General features: G+C 44.7%; 1 protein-coding gene across 2 annotated transcripts in view; it reads right to left on the bottom strand.

The window, feature by feature from the left end:
• Jazf1 (JAZF zinc finger 1) overlaps nt 1–12,174 on the bottom strand; it is a 316,738-nt gene that overhangs the window by 43,730 nt on the left and 260,834 nt on the right. The window lies entirely within an intron of this gene.

Below are 12,174 nucleotides of genomic sequence, written 5' to 3'. Positions count from 1 at the left end.
GAATCTGTGCCTACCCTGAGGCTTTCTGTTTCAAGAGCTTTTCTCCTGGGAGCTTCTCTCTCTCCTCCCACTTGGAGGAGACCCACCCATCCTTAAATCCTGGGCCATCCCCAAGCTGGGGGCTTCCTTCTTGTAAAGGATGATAGATAGTGCTCAGTGCTCAAACCACTGACCCAAGCTCAACAGCTATGGTGTCGTCTGTCTATCTGCTCCCTTTAACTGCTTTTTGCTCTGACTCTCCTAGTGAGAGTTACTGGTTACTTGAGGTTTTAGCACACTGTGGCATCCCTGGCTAGGCCAGCAGCCGCAGAATGCCTGTGCTCACCAGACCACGCAGAGTTAAGAGGAGGCCTGAGAACAGGGTGAGGTGGAAGCTCCCTCCCCACAGGCCTGCTTAACTTGTGATTTTCCTACTCAGAAAGGAGGCCTTACGTCCTGCATGGCCCATGTGGACATGAGAGGTATTGTTCCAATGTTTGTGCTCTTAGTCCTGTGTAAGCTAACATTTCAGAGTCCGTGCAACAATCTGGAAATGGTAGTCTTTACCTAAAAAATAAATATTTTCCGTATTAATAGCATTAGACTTTGTCAGGTGCATTTCTGGATGTTGTCATGATGAGCATGGTGATTACAGAATATGAAAGCATCCAGGTTATAACAGACACATATGTCTAACTAGGACAAGAAGTGGCACTACAGTACCTCTCAAGTCTTCCTTGTCAGCTGCAGTCTGACTCCATGGTACTTCATTGTGGCATCTTACCACATGTACTTAACATGCTGCTAAAAAAAATTCCTGAGTGTTTTTCTTCAATATGCTATGAAATTTTGGAAGTTAACATATGGTTCTTAGAGTCAATTACATATACAACGAAACAACAGCAATACTGTTCCAGTGTCTTTAAAAAAACCTAATTCCTACTTTTATATTTGGTACAAAGATGGCCCATTCGTAAATGATTCAGGAAACAAGATTCAGATACACAAATGGACTTTTCTACACTGTGCTGTACAGGAACTTTGGCCACACTCTGACCAGGTCCTTGGGTTCAGTGCTATAATATAGGGATCATTTACATAACAGTGACTGAGAGAGGAACTGGGTGCAGTGAGGACTGTCTGCACCCAGGAGCCTGAACTGGCTTATTCTCAAGTGAAAAGCTGGTTCCTCGGTTCTTCAATTGCTTTCCTGGCTTCCTCAAAACCTCTATTCAAAATATAGATGCTCAGGGGAAAAGGCAATGAACTGTGGTTTCCTTTTATTATTTCAAGTAGAACCACTAACTAGCCCAGTGCTAAGTATCTCAAACTGGGGTGTGCTGTGTGCCAGGGAGTGGACAAGACCAAAATATAACCACAGCTTCTTCCAGGAAAACCAGTTGTACTCAGTGGTGGGTAACTCACATGGTAAGATAAACATAAGTATTTCATGGGCAGAAAAAAGTATATAACTTGTATTTTAGCTAAGAATGTGGTATTTGGAGTCACAAGAGCCAGGCTTAAACCCTGTTGGGTTACTTTCTATGTGACTTGAGGCAAAGTAATATAAGCCTTCCAGACCTTTGCCTTGCTGTGTGCAGAAGGAGACTGAAGCTTGTAAGCTCTTATCTGATGTGTTTCAGATCAGAAGATTTAAAAGGGCTTTGAGTTTTAGAATATTTGCATAAACACTATCAGTTGAGCATCACTAATAGGAAAGTCTGAAGCTTAGAGATTTTGGACTATTTGGAGTTAGGGATGCTCAGCATGCAACGACTGCAAGTGAAGATGCACCATTCTCTTTCTATGGCAGAATTTGATCTTTGCTTAATTGGAAACCTGCTAAGCGGACATGTCAACATTCTTAAGTGATAACTGTAAGCCCGGTCCTACATCACCATCTGTATACACTCATAGGAAGTCTGGTTGTCTGGATAGGGCTTTGTAAATGGACATCCTTGTTAGACAGCAGGTCCATGTTTGGCTGCTACAAGAGCTCTGACTGTGAGTGGGGCCTCCGGTGGCAAGGGAACTCCTATTCCTGTAATCTGATCTGCAGCAGATTCACACTTGATAGTGGACTCCAGAGCTCTGTGTGAGGACTGAATGTGGTGAGCCACCTGGAATGTAGCAAGTGGCTCAGAAGCTGCTAGTCTACAAAGAACCACAGTGTGCTGTCGTAGGACTTGGTCAGCCTCTCTCTCTAACACATTCTTTGAGTTGTTTCTAAAATAACTTGAGTGAGCAGAAATTTCACCCACAGAGTGGCTGTTGGGAAGGGGCCCAGAGAGGGTATATTTAGTGTCAGGTAGAAACTGGCCAAAATACAAGGGAGTTCTCCACACTTTCTCTTTGGTTTAAAATGTATCAATACCTCACAAATAAAAATAGAAGACAAAGGTGTCAGTAAGTCAGGGTAACTTTAAAAGTAAATGCCCATTTTAGCTCAGCTATGAAGCAACTGTAGCCACAATATCTTCTTTCCCAACCACAGTCACCCAAGTGGATAGGTTAGGCTGCTGCTGACAATTGCTTTGCTTTTTGGGGATGGAGTAGGTTTTGAGACAGGGTTTCTTTGACTGTCCTGAAACTCACTCTATAGACCAGTGTGGCCTTGCTCTCACAGAGATCTGCCTGCCTCTGTCTCTCAAGTGCTGGGATTAAAGGCGTGTGCCATCACCGTTGGGCTTGGCTTGCTTTTTCTAAGTATATTCTAGGTGTGGAGAACACAGTGCTCATGATAAAGCACTAAACATGAAACACGCACCAAGCATCACCTCTAACTCCCCTCTCCTTCAGTCTTTCTTAGCCTTAAGTCATGGAAAACCTGATATACAAACACACAGCTGCATAATGCACTTCCAGTAACTACACATAAACACACCCACAGGGATGCCACACCGTTTCCTAACACAGTGGGCCTGGGTCTTCCCTTTATTGACTTGGATGGTACTTGGTTTTGAGGGGAAGGATGTCTTGCTATAAAGTTGGGCTGGCCTCAAACTGACAATCCTCTTTTGTTGGTCTCCTAAGTCTTTCTCTATATGAAGACTTGAGACTTATTAAATTCTAAGGCTTTAAGTCATATTCCATCAACATCTGGGGGTGCCATTCGGAAGAGAAGAGGATAAAGTAGTCAAGAACTGAAGGCATAGTGATGCAGCTCTAGCCAGGGGACCAGCTCCTGCAAGCACCCCCTGGTATCCCACAGACAGGCCCTCTCTACTGTTTGGCTGGAAACACTCCCATTCTGTAGCTGAGAGAAACTGAGGAGGCCATGCTCCTCTGGTCTGAGATGCCTCCCTCAGGGGGCTGACACCATCTGTAAGGCCCCCAGTAATCACAGGAGACAGGAAGAACTCAGAGCTGGAATAAAGACTGATCAAGTCACATCACCAACCCTGTACACTCACTCCTCAGTTACTAATGTGGTGGGATGACCTCTTCCAGGCCACTGGGGTTGGTGAGTGCCTGAGCTGGCACAAAAGCCAGTCAGGTCTTGAGACCGAATTAGTGTCTCCTACAGAAAACTGTGTGCCAGTTTGTGCTTTAAAGCTGTGCCCCACAGTTCTCAGGGGGTTTTGGTCTGGGGATGCTCGAGGAGACTCCTCTAAAGCTTATAGGTGGTGAGTGGGATGGTACCTGGTAGGGTGGCCAGGGGGTGTGTCCTTCAGGTCTCAGTCAATTGCTACAGTGGGGCTGCCTGGCTCCTGGAGGTCCTACCCCTTTGTCCTGAGACCTATTCTGGAGAAGGTTGGCCATGTCCTCTCTCCACTTCCCTCAGCCTTGCTGTGGGGCCAGCTGCAGCAGGCTTGAGCTGATGATACTGACCTGTGAGGGCAAGTCACTTAATTTCAGAAACTTTATAAACTGGATGTTAAATACAGCTATTATTAAATATTAAATTATGTAAATATATTAAATAAAATGTATTAAAACAAAGATTCACTGATTCTTAATTATCCTACGGCATTTTACTATGACCTATGACCTCAAGGTCACTGACATTAATGCTGTGTCTACTGGGTGGAAAGATACTACAGTATCTGTGCTCAGTAGCATTACAGTGGTAGCTGGGAACCGAGAAATTGGGCATATTTACACCACAGAAATGGGCAAATGCTACAATTCAGGACAGTTTTCCTCGTCAAGATTAGCTGCTAAATATTAGTCAATAGACCTTGTAGTCTTATTTTTAATGTGGGAAAAAAGCATTCAAATCAGGCTCCTTGCCTACTCTCTGAAGGAACTAGGACGGGATGAGGGAGACGAGAAAGGCTTCCTTTTCTCTTTAACATTATAAAAAGGAATATATCTCAGCAGAAATTTGTAACATTTCTAAATGATTTTTAAATTATGGGATACAGGCAAATGAGTAAATGAATTTACTCACACAGTTTAAAGAATAATAAAATTATGGTTCATGTGCCCAAAATTACCAGACACTTTGAAGTTTCTTTTATAACTTGTTTTCCCAAGAGAAATATTACCTAGGTCCAAGTACAGTAGATTTTTTAGGGTTTTTCTTTCTCTCTCTCTCTCTCTCTCTCTCTCTCACACACACACACACACACACACACACACACACACACACATATTTACACATACAGAAATGAAATGTTTTAAAAGAAAAGTAGTCACTAGGGACTTCATCTACTGTTGACTAACAGCCTAGAAGTCTGCGGTCAGCAAAGTCATGTTTTGATTTTGAAACTGAAGCTGTTGTAAGATTAACTTTAATTTTCCTACAAATCAGAAATGTCTAAGTGACCATAATTTAACACAGTCATTTGTAGTAATATTTGTTATTGTGAGGGGAAGTTCATATTTCTTAAGTAAATTTTCAAGACTCCATTATAAACCCTTTAAGTCTGTAGACCACAATGCTCACTCAAGTTGGCCAGTTAAGCACGGACTACGAATGTCACCAGGGGGAAATGTCAGCTGCTGCTCCAGGGAGACCAGCTGCAACCACAAACTCGGGAAATTTATAGTCTTTTCTGAAACCTAGGCAGACATGCACTGCCATCTCATTCACTCGCCAAAACACTCATCCTGTGCTCTTCAGGGGGTCTAGGAGGGTGTCACTTGGCTTTCAGTGACACTGGAGGCCCCTAAGATGAAAGTGACCACTTGAAACTTAGTGTTTCTTGGAAAAATCTGAAAAGAACTGGGTTTTATGAGAGGGTGGGGAGTGTGAGCGGCGCACGGTCAGGAGGCTGCCCTGGTACAGATGTGTCCTTGCAGAGTCCCAGCCCAGCCCAGGTTCTCCTGGCTGCTGAGATGCAAGGCTGGAGCTTGAACCTCCACAGTCTGGCTCAGGAAGCCACATCCCAGCAGCAGCACAGCTCACTCTCTTCATGCCTCATTCTGGCTTCAAGTTCTGATGAGAAATATACCCCATCCTGCTGCACACACCTAGAATGCCCAGCCTGGGGTTCTGAAGCCCCGAGCTCTGAAGACAGACAATGGAAAGGACAGTACCTGAGATAGAGCTTGGCTGCTGCCCCAAAGCCACTCACTCGCTTCATCCTGAGGGTGGAAGTATTCGTGCTTCACTGTATAGGCAGTGATATGCCAGCCTGAAACCTTGCCAGCAATACCATATAACATATGAATGAATGAGGTTTAGTATTTGTGCTACAATACCTTCATGCAATCTGGAAAATTATGAATTATGAAACTTACCTAGTCATGGATAACACATTTTAAGTGTTTTGTTAAATTAGAATTATTCCTTTTATTTCATGTGTTTTTCCTACATGTATGTATATGTGCCATGTGACGTGTATGTTTGGTGCTCTCAGGGGTCAGAAGACATTGTTTTTCAGAACTGTAGTCACAGACAGCTGTGAATCATCATGTGGGTGCAGAGAATCAAATGAGGGTTCTCTGCAAAAACAGCAGGGTTTTTTTTTTTTTCTTTCTTCTGAGCCATCTCTCTAGCCCTGGATAACACATCTTAAAGTCAATCTTAGAAATTCCAATAAAATATTATCTTTGTTATTTTATTTAGTAAGTATGCTCCTGGCCATTACATGGGTCCCTTTCCTTCCCCATTCTCTCTGACATGGTCTCACTATGTAGCCTAAGCTGACCATGAACTTTCAGTTGTCTTGCCTCAGCCTCCTGAGTGCTGGGATTACAGGTGTAGGCCGCCAAGCTCGGCTTACACCCATGTCTTTATGTAATAACAGGCGATGACCTGGGGTTTGAATATATTAGTGTAGCAGTTAGGGCAGACTTTAGAGGACTGTTTATGTTCAATTCTCTGATCTATGCTGCTTAGCTGTGTGACCCTACACAATCTACTTAACCCCTCTGTGCCTCAGTTTTCCCCATCTGTAAATGCTGATACTAACAGGGCCAAACCAAGAGGTATTTGTATTCAATTCCCGGCACCCCCCCTCCAATGGGCAGCTCACAATGTCCCGGGTACTTTGACAAACACTTGAATCCACATGTGCACACTTCAGGTTGAGCAGAGTGAACGCTTACATTTGGGGTGGGACTGACTGTTATGTGCTAGCCAGAAGGATAGATGACAAACAAAACACACAGAGACCCAGAACAGCAGCTTCTTCTAGGAATCGGGAGGAGAGTAAGCAAGCAGCCCAGGGCCATGAGCTGTCCAGGAAACACACAGGCTACAAGACCTTCGAGGTAGCACCATCCAGAGACCAGAGGCTGCTCTGTGGACAATACTTAGGATGGACGATCCCCTCCCTCTTTCCTCCCTCCCTGCTCCCTGTTTCTCTTAACTCTTAAAACAGCAGTATCTTGTCCTGGATTTAATCACTTAAGTGAAATCCATGCATGAACGTTGGGCAGCAGCTGTCACAAGCAGGGCTCCTCTCTCCGCTGCCATGCATTTTCTCAGCAAATGTGGGGATTTTCTTCAGCCCTGTGAAGTATGTGGTCAGTTTTACCACAGTCAAAGTCCTGGCTCACTCAGGATCCAGTAACAACCCGTACAAGTCAGAGGTCAACATATACTATCAGTGAAGCAATTACTCTCTAGCTCCAAATAAATTAAACCATGGTCTTTTCCATTGTTGATGTTAAGAATAAAGAAGTTCTAAGGGCTCCCCCTGCACAGCCCTGGGCTTAGAAGGCAGACCTGGAAACTCCCTGCTACCCTCCCCTCCCTCCAGCTTTCTCTGAACAGGGAACAGTAAAAGCCGATCCTTACACATGGGTTTCATTGTTAATTTCACATCCATGTAAAAACAAATGAACAAAACAAAGAGCTGCTGTTTATGAGATTTTTGTGGTACAAAACTACAAATGGATCTTCCAGTTTTCCTGTTTTGTCTTCTCTGAAAGCAAATTAAATTAGCATAATACTGCTAATAAGATGAGGTATAATTCTCTCCATAAACTGGAAGTTTATTTTATTTTTATTTTTTAGTCTTTTCAAGACAGGTTCCTTTGTGAGCCCTGGCTGCCCTGTAACTCTGTAGACCAGGCTGGACTCTAAATCAGAGATTCTCCTGCCTCTGCATCCCAAGTGCAGAGGGCATTAAGGGCATGGACCAGTAACATGTGGTTGGAAGAAATTTAAAAATGGGAGAAAAGACATTGGCTCCAGGACCTCTTGGAGTTTTGCCTGCAGTGTCTGTGCAGTATACACACAGCACTGCCTACTCATTGAGACACTGGGAATCTGCATGCATGGCCCTAACTTGATTTGCTTGGTCCTCTGAGGTTTGGAAAACCGTTTACTCTTTCTGGACTTGGGCCCCATATTACAAAGCAGACATGATCCTAAGATCTCACAGAAGCTGTTGCCATGACCTTAGAAGGTGAACGCAGGGGAAGTACTTGGCCTACTTAGGAATTCTCATCTGAGAGTCTCTGGGCATGGCATTTCCATGGAATATTGGTCCTCTCTGACCTTCACCCCAAATTAAAAGAAGGTACTTTTAAGTCTAACAGCCATCTGGTGAGCCAACTCCCACACAGTCCAGAGAAAGGCTGTGGTACGTAGCTATATTTGCAGTTAGAAGGCTCCATTTTTCTTTACTTTCCATTACAGAAGTGTTCATGCTGTTTGAGTGAATGCTATATATGTGCAAATCCACAAAGCCTGGAAGTGGATGTTAGATCCTTGAGAGCTGTAGTTATACGATGCCGTGTGTGGGTGGTAGGAATTGAACTCAGGTTCTCTAGAAGTACAGCAAGCGTTCCAGATGCAATGAGATGTTTTGTTAAAGTGATTTATCCACTTAGACAGTGACTATTTGGGGAGCAAAATAGACTCCATACAGTGGGCTATCCCTTCATATAATGTATGTGCCTGGGCATCTGAGAGGTACAGATTTCAAGTTTCACAGGCCTCGGGGGCTGATATTTTTCCAAAGGATTTTCCACGTTTTTATTGAAAGAGTTCAGTTTAATTGCTCTAAAGAGTATTAAATCATATTCATGGGAGGCCATTGGTTCAGGTTGAGCTCCTGCATTAGGCTCTGGCAGACCAGAACAACTCAGAGTGCAGCCGCTCCTGCTCGGTGACACTAATCCAACTGAACCTTTAACCGGTCAGCCTTTCATAAAATAGGAGACTTACCAACCAATTAAAAATGGTTTTCCTTGAACCTCTTGATGAGAGAGTCCCTCTGCTTAACCCTGGAAGGGAAGTAACTTTGCACCAATCTGCTTTGAAGTCGCCCTTGCCCTTTGAAGCCCTTTTCTGCCCACAGGCAGCCTCCTCATAGCACCAGAACAACTGTTGTCTGCAGAATGGGTTGCCGTGCCACCCCAGAATTGCTAATAAAAGCCAATTAGGTCTTCCAGGCTTTTAAAAATGCGCTCTTTGCCTTAGTGCTCTGTTTTTCAGGAGGCTGCCCCTTTATGACTGTGTTTATTCAGCTATTCAGAAAGCACACACATGAATAATCTTAAGAAAAATGTTCGAAGATCTGTGACTGTTCTTGTCTCGTCCTCTTGCTGATATTGGGAGTTTGTGAGTGCAGAAATCCCTGGCAAAGGAGACCGCCCATGTGTGCTGGTGTGCAGAGTGTAAGGTAGTTGGTAATTGTGACAGTTTAAGCATTTTAATAAAGATATGGTTTTAAAACGCACAAAACACCAGTGTGATGCGTCTGGACATTTGCTGTCTTTTTCACTGACTTCCTCCCATTTTTTATAGTGGTTGTTGGTAAGTCACAGATTTTTTTTATCTTGTGTTCACATAGTGCTTTAAAACTACAAAGGGATTACTAACAAAATGGGAAAATGAGTCAAGGGAGAAGAAAGTTTTGATACAGCCTCTAAAATCTAGTAAGATGTTTTGTAGTACACTGAAGGGGCATGCAGTGGTTAAGACGCTTTCAGTGCTTGCTAAGGCTGGGCACTGCTAGGTGTATGTAGCACGGTTATACCGGGGCCTCCTTCAGCTGGCAGGTCGGATCCAGCCCTTCCAGGAATGGAGGCTCTGCTGCGGTGCAGACAGGAGGCTACTCTGCATTGTGTGCTGGTACTTTTGCTGTTCTCTAAGCTGAGGAGCAAAAAGGAATGTCCCAAAGCCACTGTTTAGTAATCCTTTGAAATGAGTTTGTATTTCACAAGATCTCCCAGCTACCTTAACCCACATGCTTCACCCCATACACAGCTCCATAAATGAGGGAATTTATAGGTTATTTGGAAGAAAAAGAGCAGGGTATTTAAACTTTAAAAAATGTCACTGTACTTAACTGTTAATGAAGTGTTGTGTGGTGGGGCCTCCAGCTCTTCTGCTGTTTGTAGCCAGCAGCCCTCATTTGCATGCCCAGGGCAAGCACTAATCCTTACCATCAGCTGCTCCCCAGAAAAGCATTCACCCCATAATACTGTTCATCCCGCTGGTTTATTTAGCAAATCCTTTCTTCCCAGCATACACAGGCTTCCATTTCAGGCCAAGCTGATTACCCCAGATTCCTAATTAGTGCTAATTAAAGCTTTAATGGATAGCAGCCAGAATTTAAAAGCATGCCACCTCCTTTAAAGACCCATGGCTGGTTCAGGGCAGGAATGAGCCAGCCCCAGGACTTCCCATGGAGTGACACAAGCTCCTGGGTACCTTGGCACACAACATGCAGGCCACGGCTGGTGACCTGGAGCCTATCCATCCTGTTTTCCCAAGGAAAGCAAGCTGCTTGCTCCAATCAATCTCTAAGTGTCTACTGAAGTTGGGGATAGTTTTCAAGGAGGACATCGTTCAGTATTCCCAAGGCTAGCCTCAGAGGGATTTCTCCACTCTTGTCATGGCTGGGGAAACAAGACAAAATACCCTAACTAAAATAATTCTGAGGAGTCCAGTAAACTTTTGTTGGGCTGGAAAAGCCTTCTCACACTGATCCTGCTGCAGGGAATAGCTCAGAACATTCCTGGTATGTCAAGCCCGAAGGCAGCAGTCTAAACCTACCCTTTTCTTATACCATCCCTGTGATGTGCAAGCTGACTCGTCGTAAGCATGGCCAGACTGAGTCATCAATGTTCACAACACAGAAAGAAGAGAGGATCTGGAGTTTACCATGAGCACATGAGTGCCCAAGGAGATGCTGAGCTTCAGGGGCTGTGAATCACCGGCCTGGCTGCTGGGAACTGAACTTAAGGCCTGTGCTAGCTTGGCCAGTACTCTCAGCACGAAGCAGCCCTCCAGCCCCAGATCTAGATTTTGAGAACATTCCGTGCTAGGTGCTTTCCTCCCGAGACAGGGCTTCATGCTGTCAGACAGATCTCAATCTTACCATCTGTAAGTAGACGAGGATGGTCAGAATTTCTCATTCTCCTGCTCCCACTTCCCATCTGAGGTTAGTAGAATATGCCACCACGCCTAGCTTACGTGGTGGTGCTGGGGATCAAACCTTTTGCGCATGCTTGGCAAGCTCTCTCCTAACAGTCTGTTTAAATTTCCACAGCACAGTTGGCAGCAGGACCTGTGTAAAGACCACTGAAACAGAGATCTCTTCCTGGCACAAGGTGTTCCCTCTGCTGTGCTGTTTTTGCTGCTAAGGAGAATTTTGTTTGGAAGTGCTGAGACTCAAGTGGTAGTGAGACTCCAAGGGTGTGAACAAGGGGTGAGCAGTCATACCCTAGAGGAGGAAACATGGAGGGCTAGCATGGAAAGGTGGGAGAGGGCTAAGGCCGAGTCTTAGGCAATACCCCTGCTTCTTCAGAGGAAGGTAAGCCCTCCAAATGATTTCAGAGATAGCTTTTAAATTTTTTAAAGGTAACACACCTTTTATTTGCTATGTTTTTGATGACTATTTGGGGCACAAATATAAAAATAAAAAATACATTTTTCCTGTGTGTGTTGTGTAGTGTGTGGTGCAAGCTCAGTGGGGCTCATGTGTTCAATAGCACATGCCTGTGTTCACGTGGAGACCAGCGTGACTGCGGGTGTTTCCTCTCCTTGGCTCCTGCCTTGCTTAGACAGGTCTTTATCTGGACCTGCCTTGTTTGCTGCTCCTCCTCTGCCTTTCCTCCTCTGCTGGGGTCACTGGCATGCGCAGCCACACTGGGGATTTTACAAGGGTGCTGAGATTTGAACTCAGGTCCTCGTGCTCTCAGAGCAAGTAATCTTACCCACAAAGCCATGTCCCTAATCCCAAAAAATTACTTTTGAAATGAAATCACATGATTTATTCATGTGTTTGTTCAGCTGTTTTGCATAAAAATTTATTTTCTTTCATGGCTGGGAATGGTGGCATGGTCTGTGGTCTCATCACTTGGGAGGATGAAGGAAGAGGACATAAGGCTACCTAGGCACACTGGTTTACAATCCCAAGAGTACCAAGCGAGAACAAAAGAAGCAAAGCTCAGCAGGGAGGTCTGTCTTCCAGCCTGGCTGAAGTACATGGGGTATGGAAAATGTCAGTGTGGGCTTGGTGCAATAAGGAGCTGAAACTTCATCTCAAAATGCCCACAAACTGAGTAAGAGACAGGAACTCTGGGGCGGAAGAGATGGTTCACCGGAAGAAATACTTACTGCTCAGTCACTGGTGGCAGGAATTCAGTTCCTCAGCCCCCATGGAAAACTGGGTGTGAAGCCATTTGGTAGGGGGAAGGCAGACAGACCTAGCTGCTTGCTGGTCAGCCAGCACAGCCGAAGTGTCACCCTTAAGCTCAGTGAGAGACCCTGTCCCAAGAATAATGTTAAGAGAGACAGAGGAAGACACCTGACACTGACCTCTGGCCTTCACAAGTACAAAT

The sequence above is a fragment of the Mus caroli genome, unplaced genomic scaffold, assembly GCF_978045245.1.
Source record: "Mus caroli unplaced genomic scaffold, Mus_caroli_1 scaffold_7, whole genome shotgun sequence".
NCBI classification, from domain to species: domain Eukaryota; kingdom Metazoa; phylum Chordata; class Mammalia; order Rodentia; family Muridae; genus Mus; species Mus caroli.
This window is presented reverse-complemented; position numbering and strand designations above follow the sequence as displayed.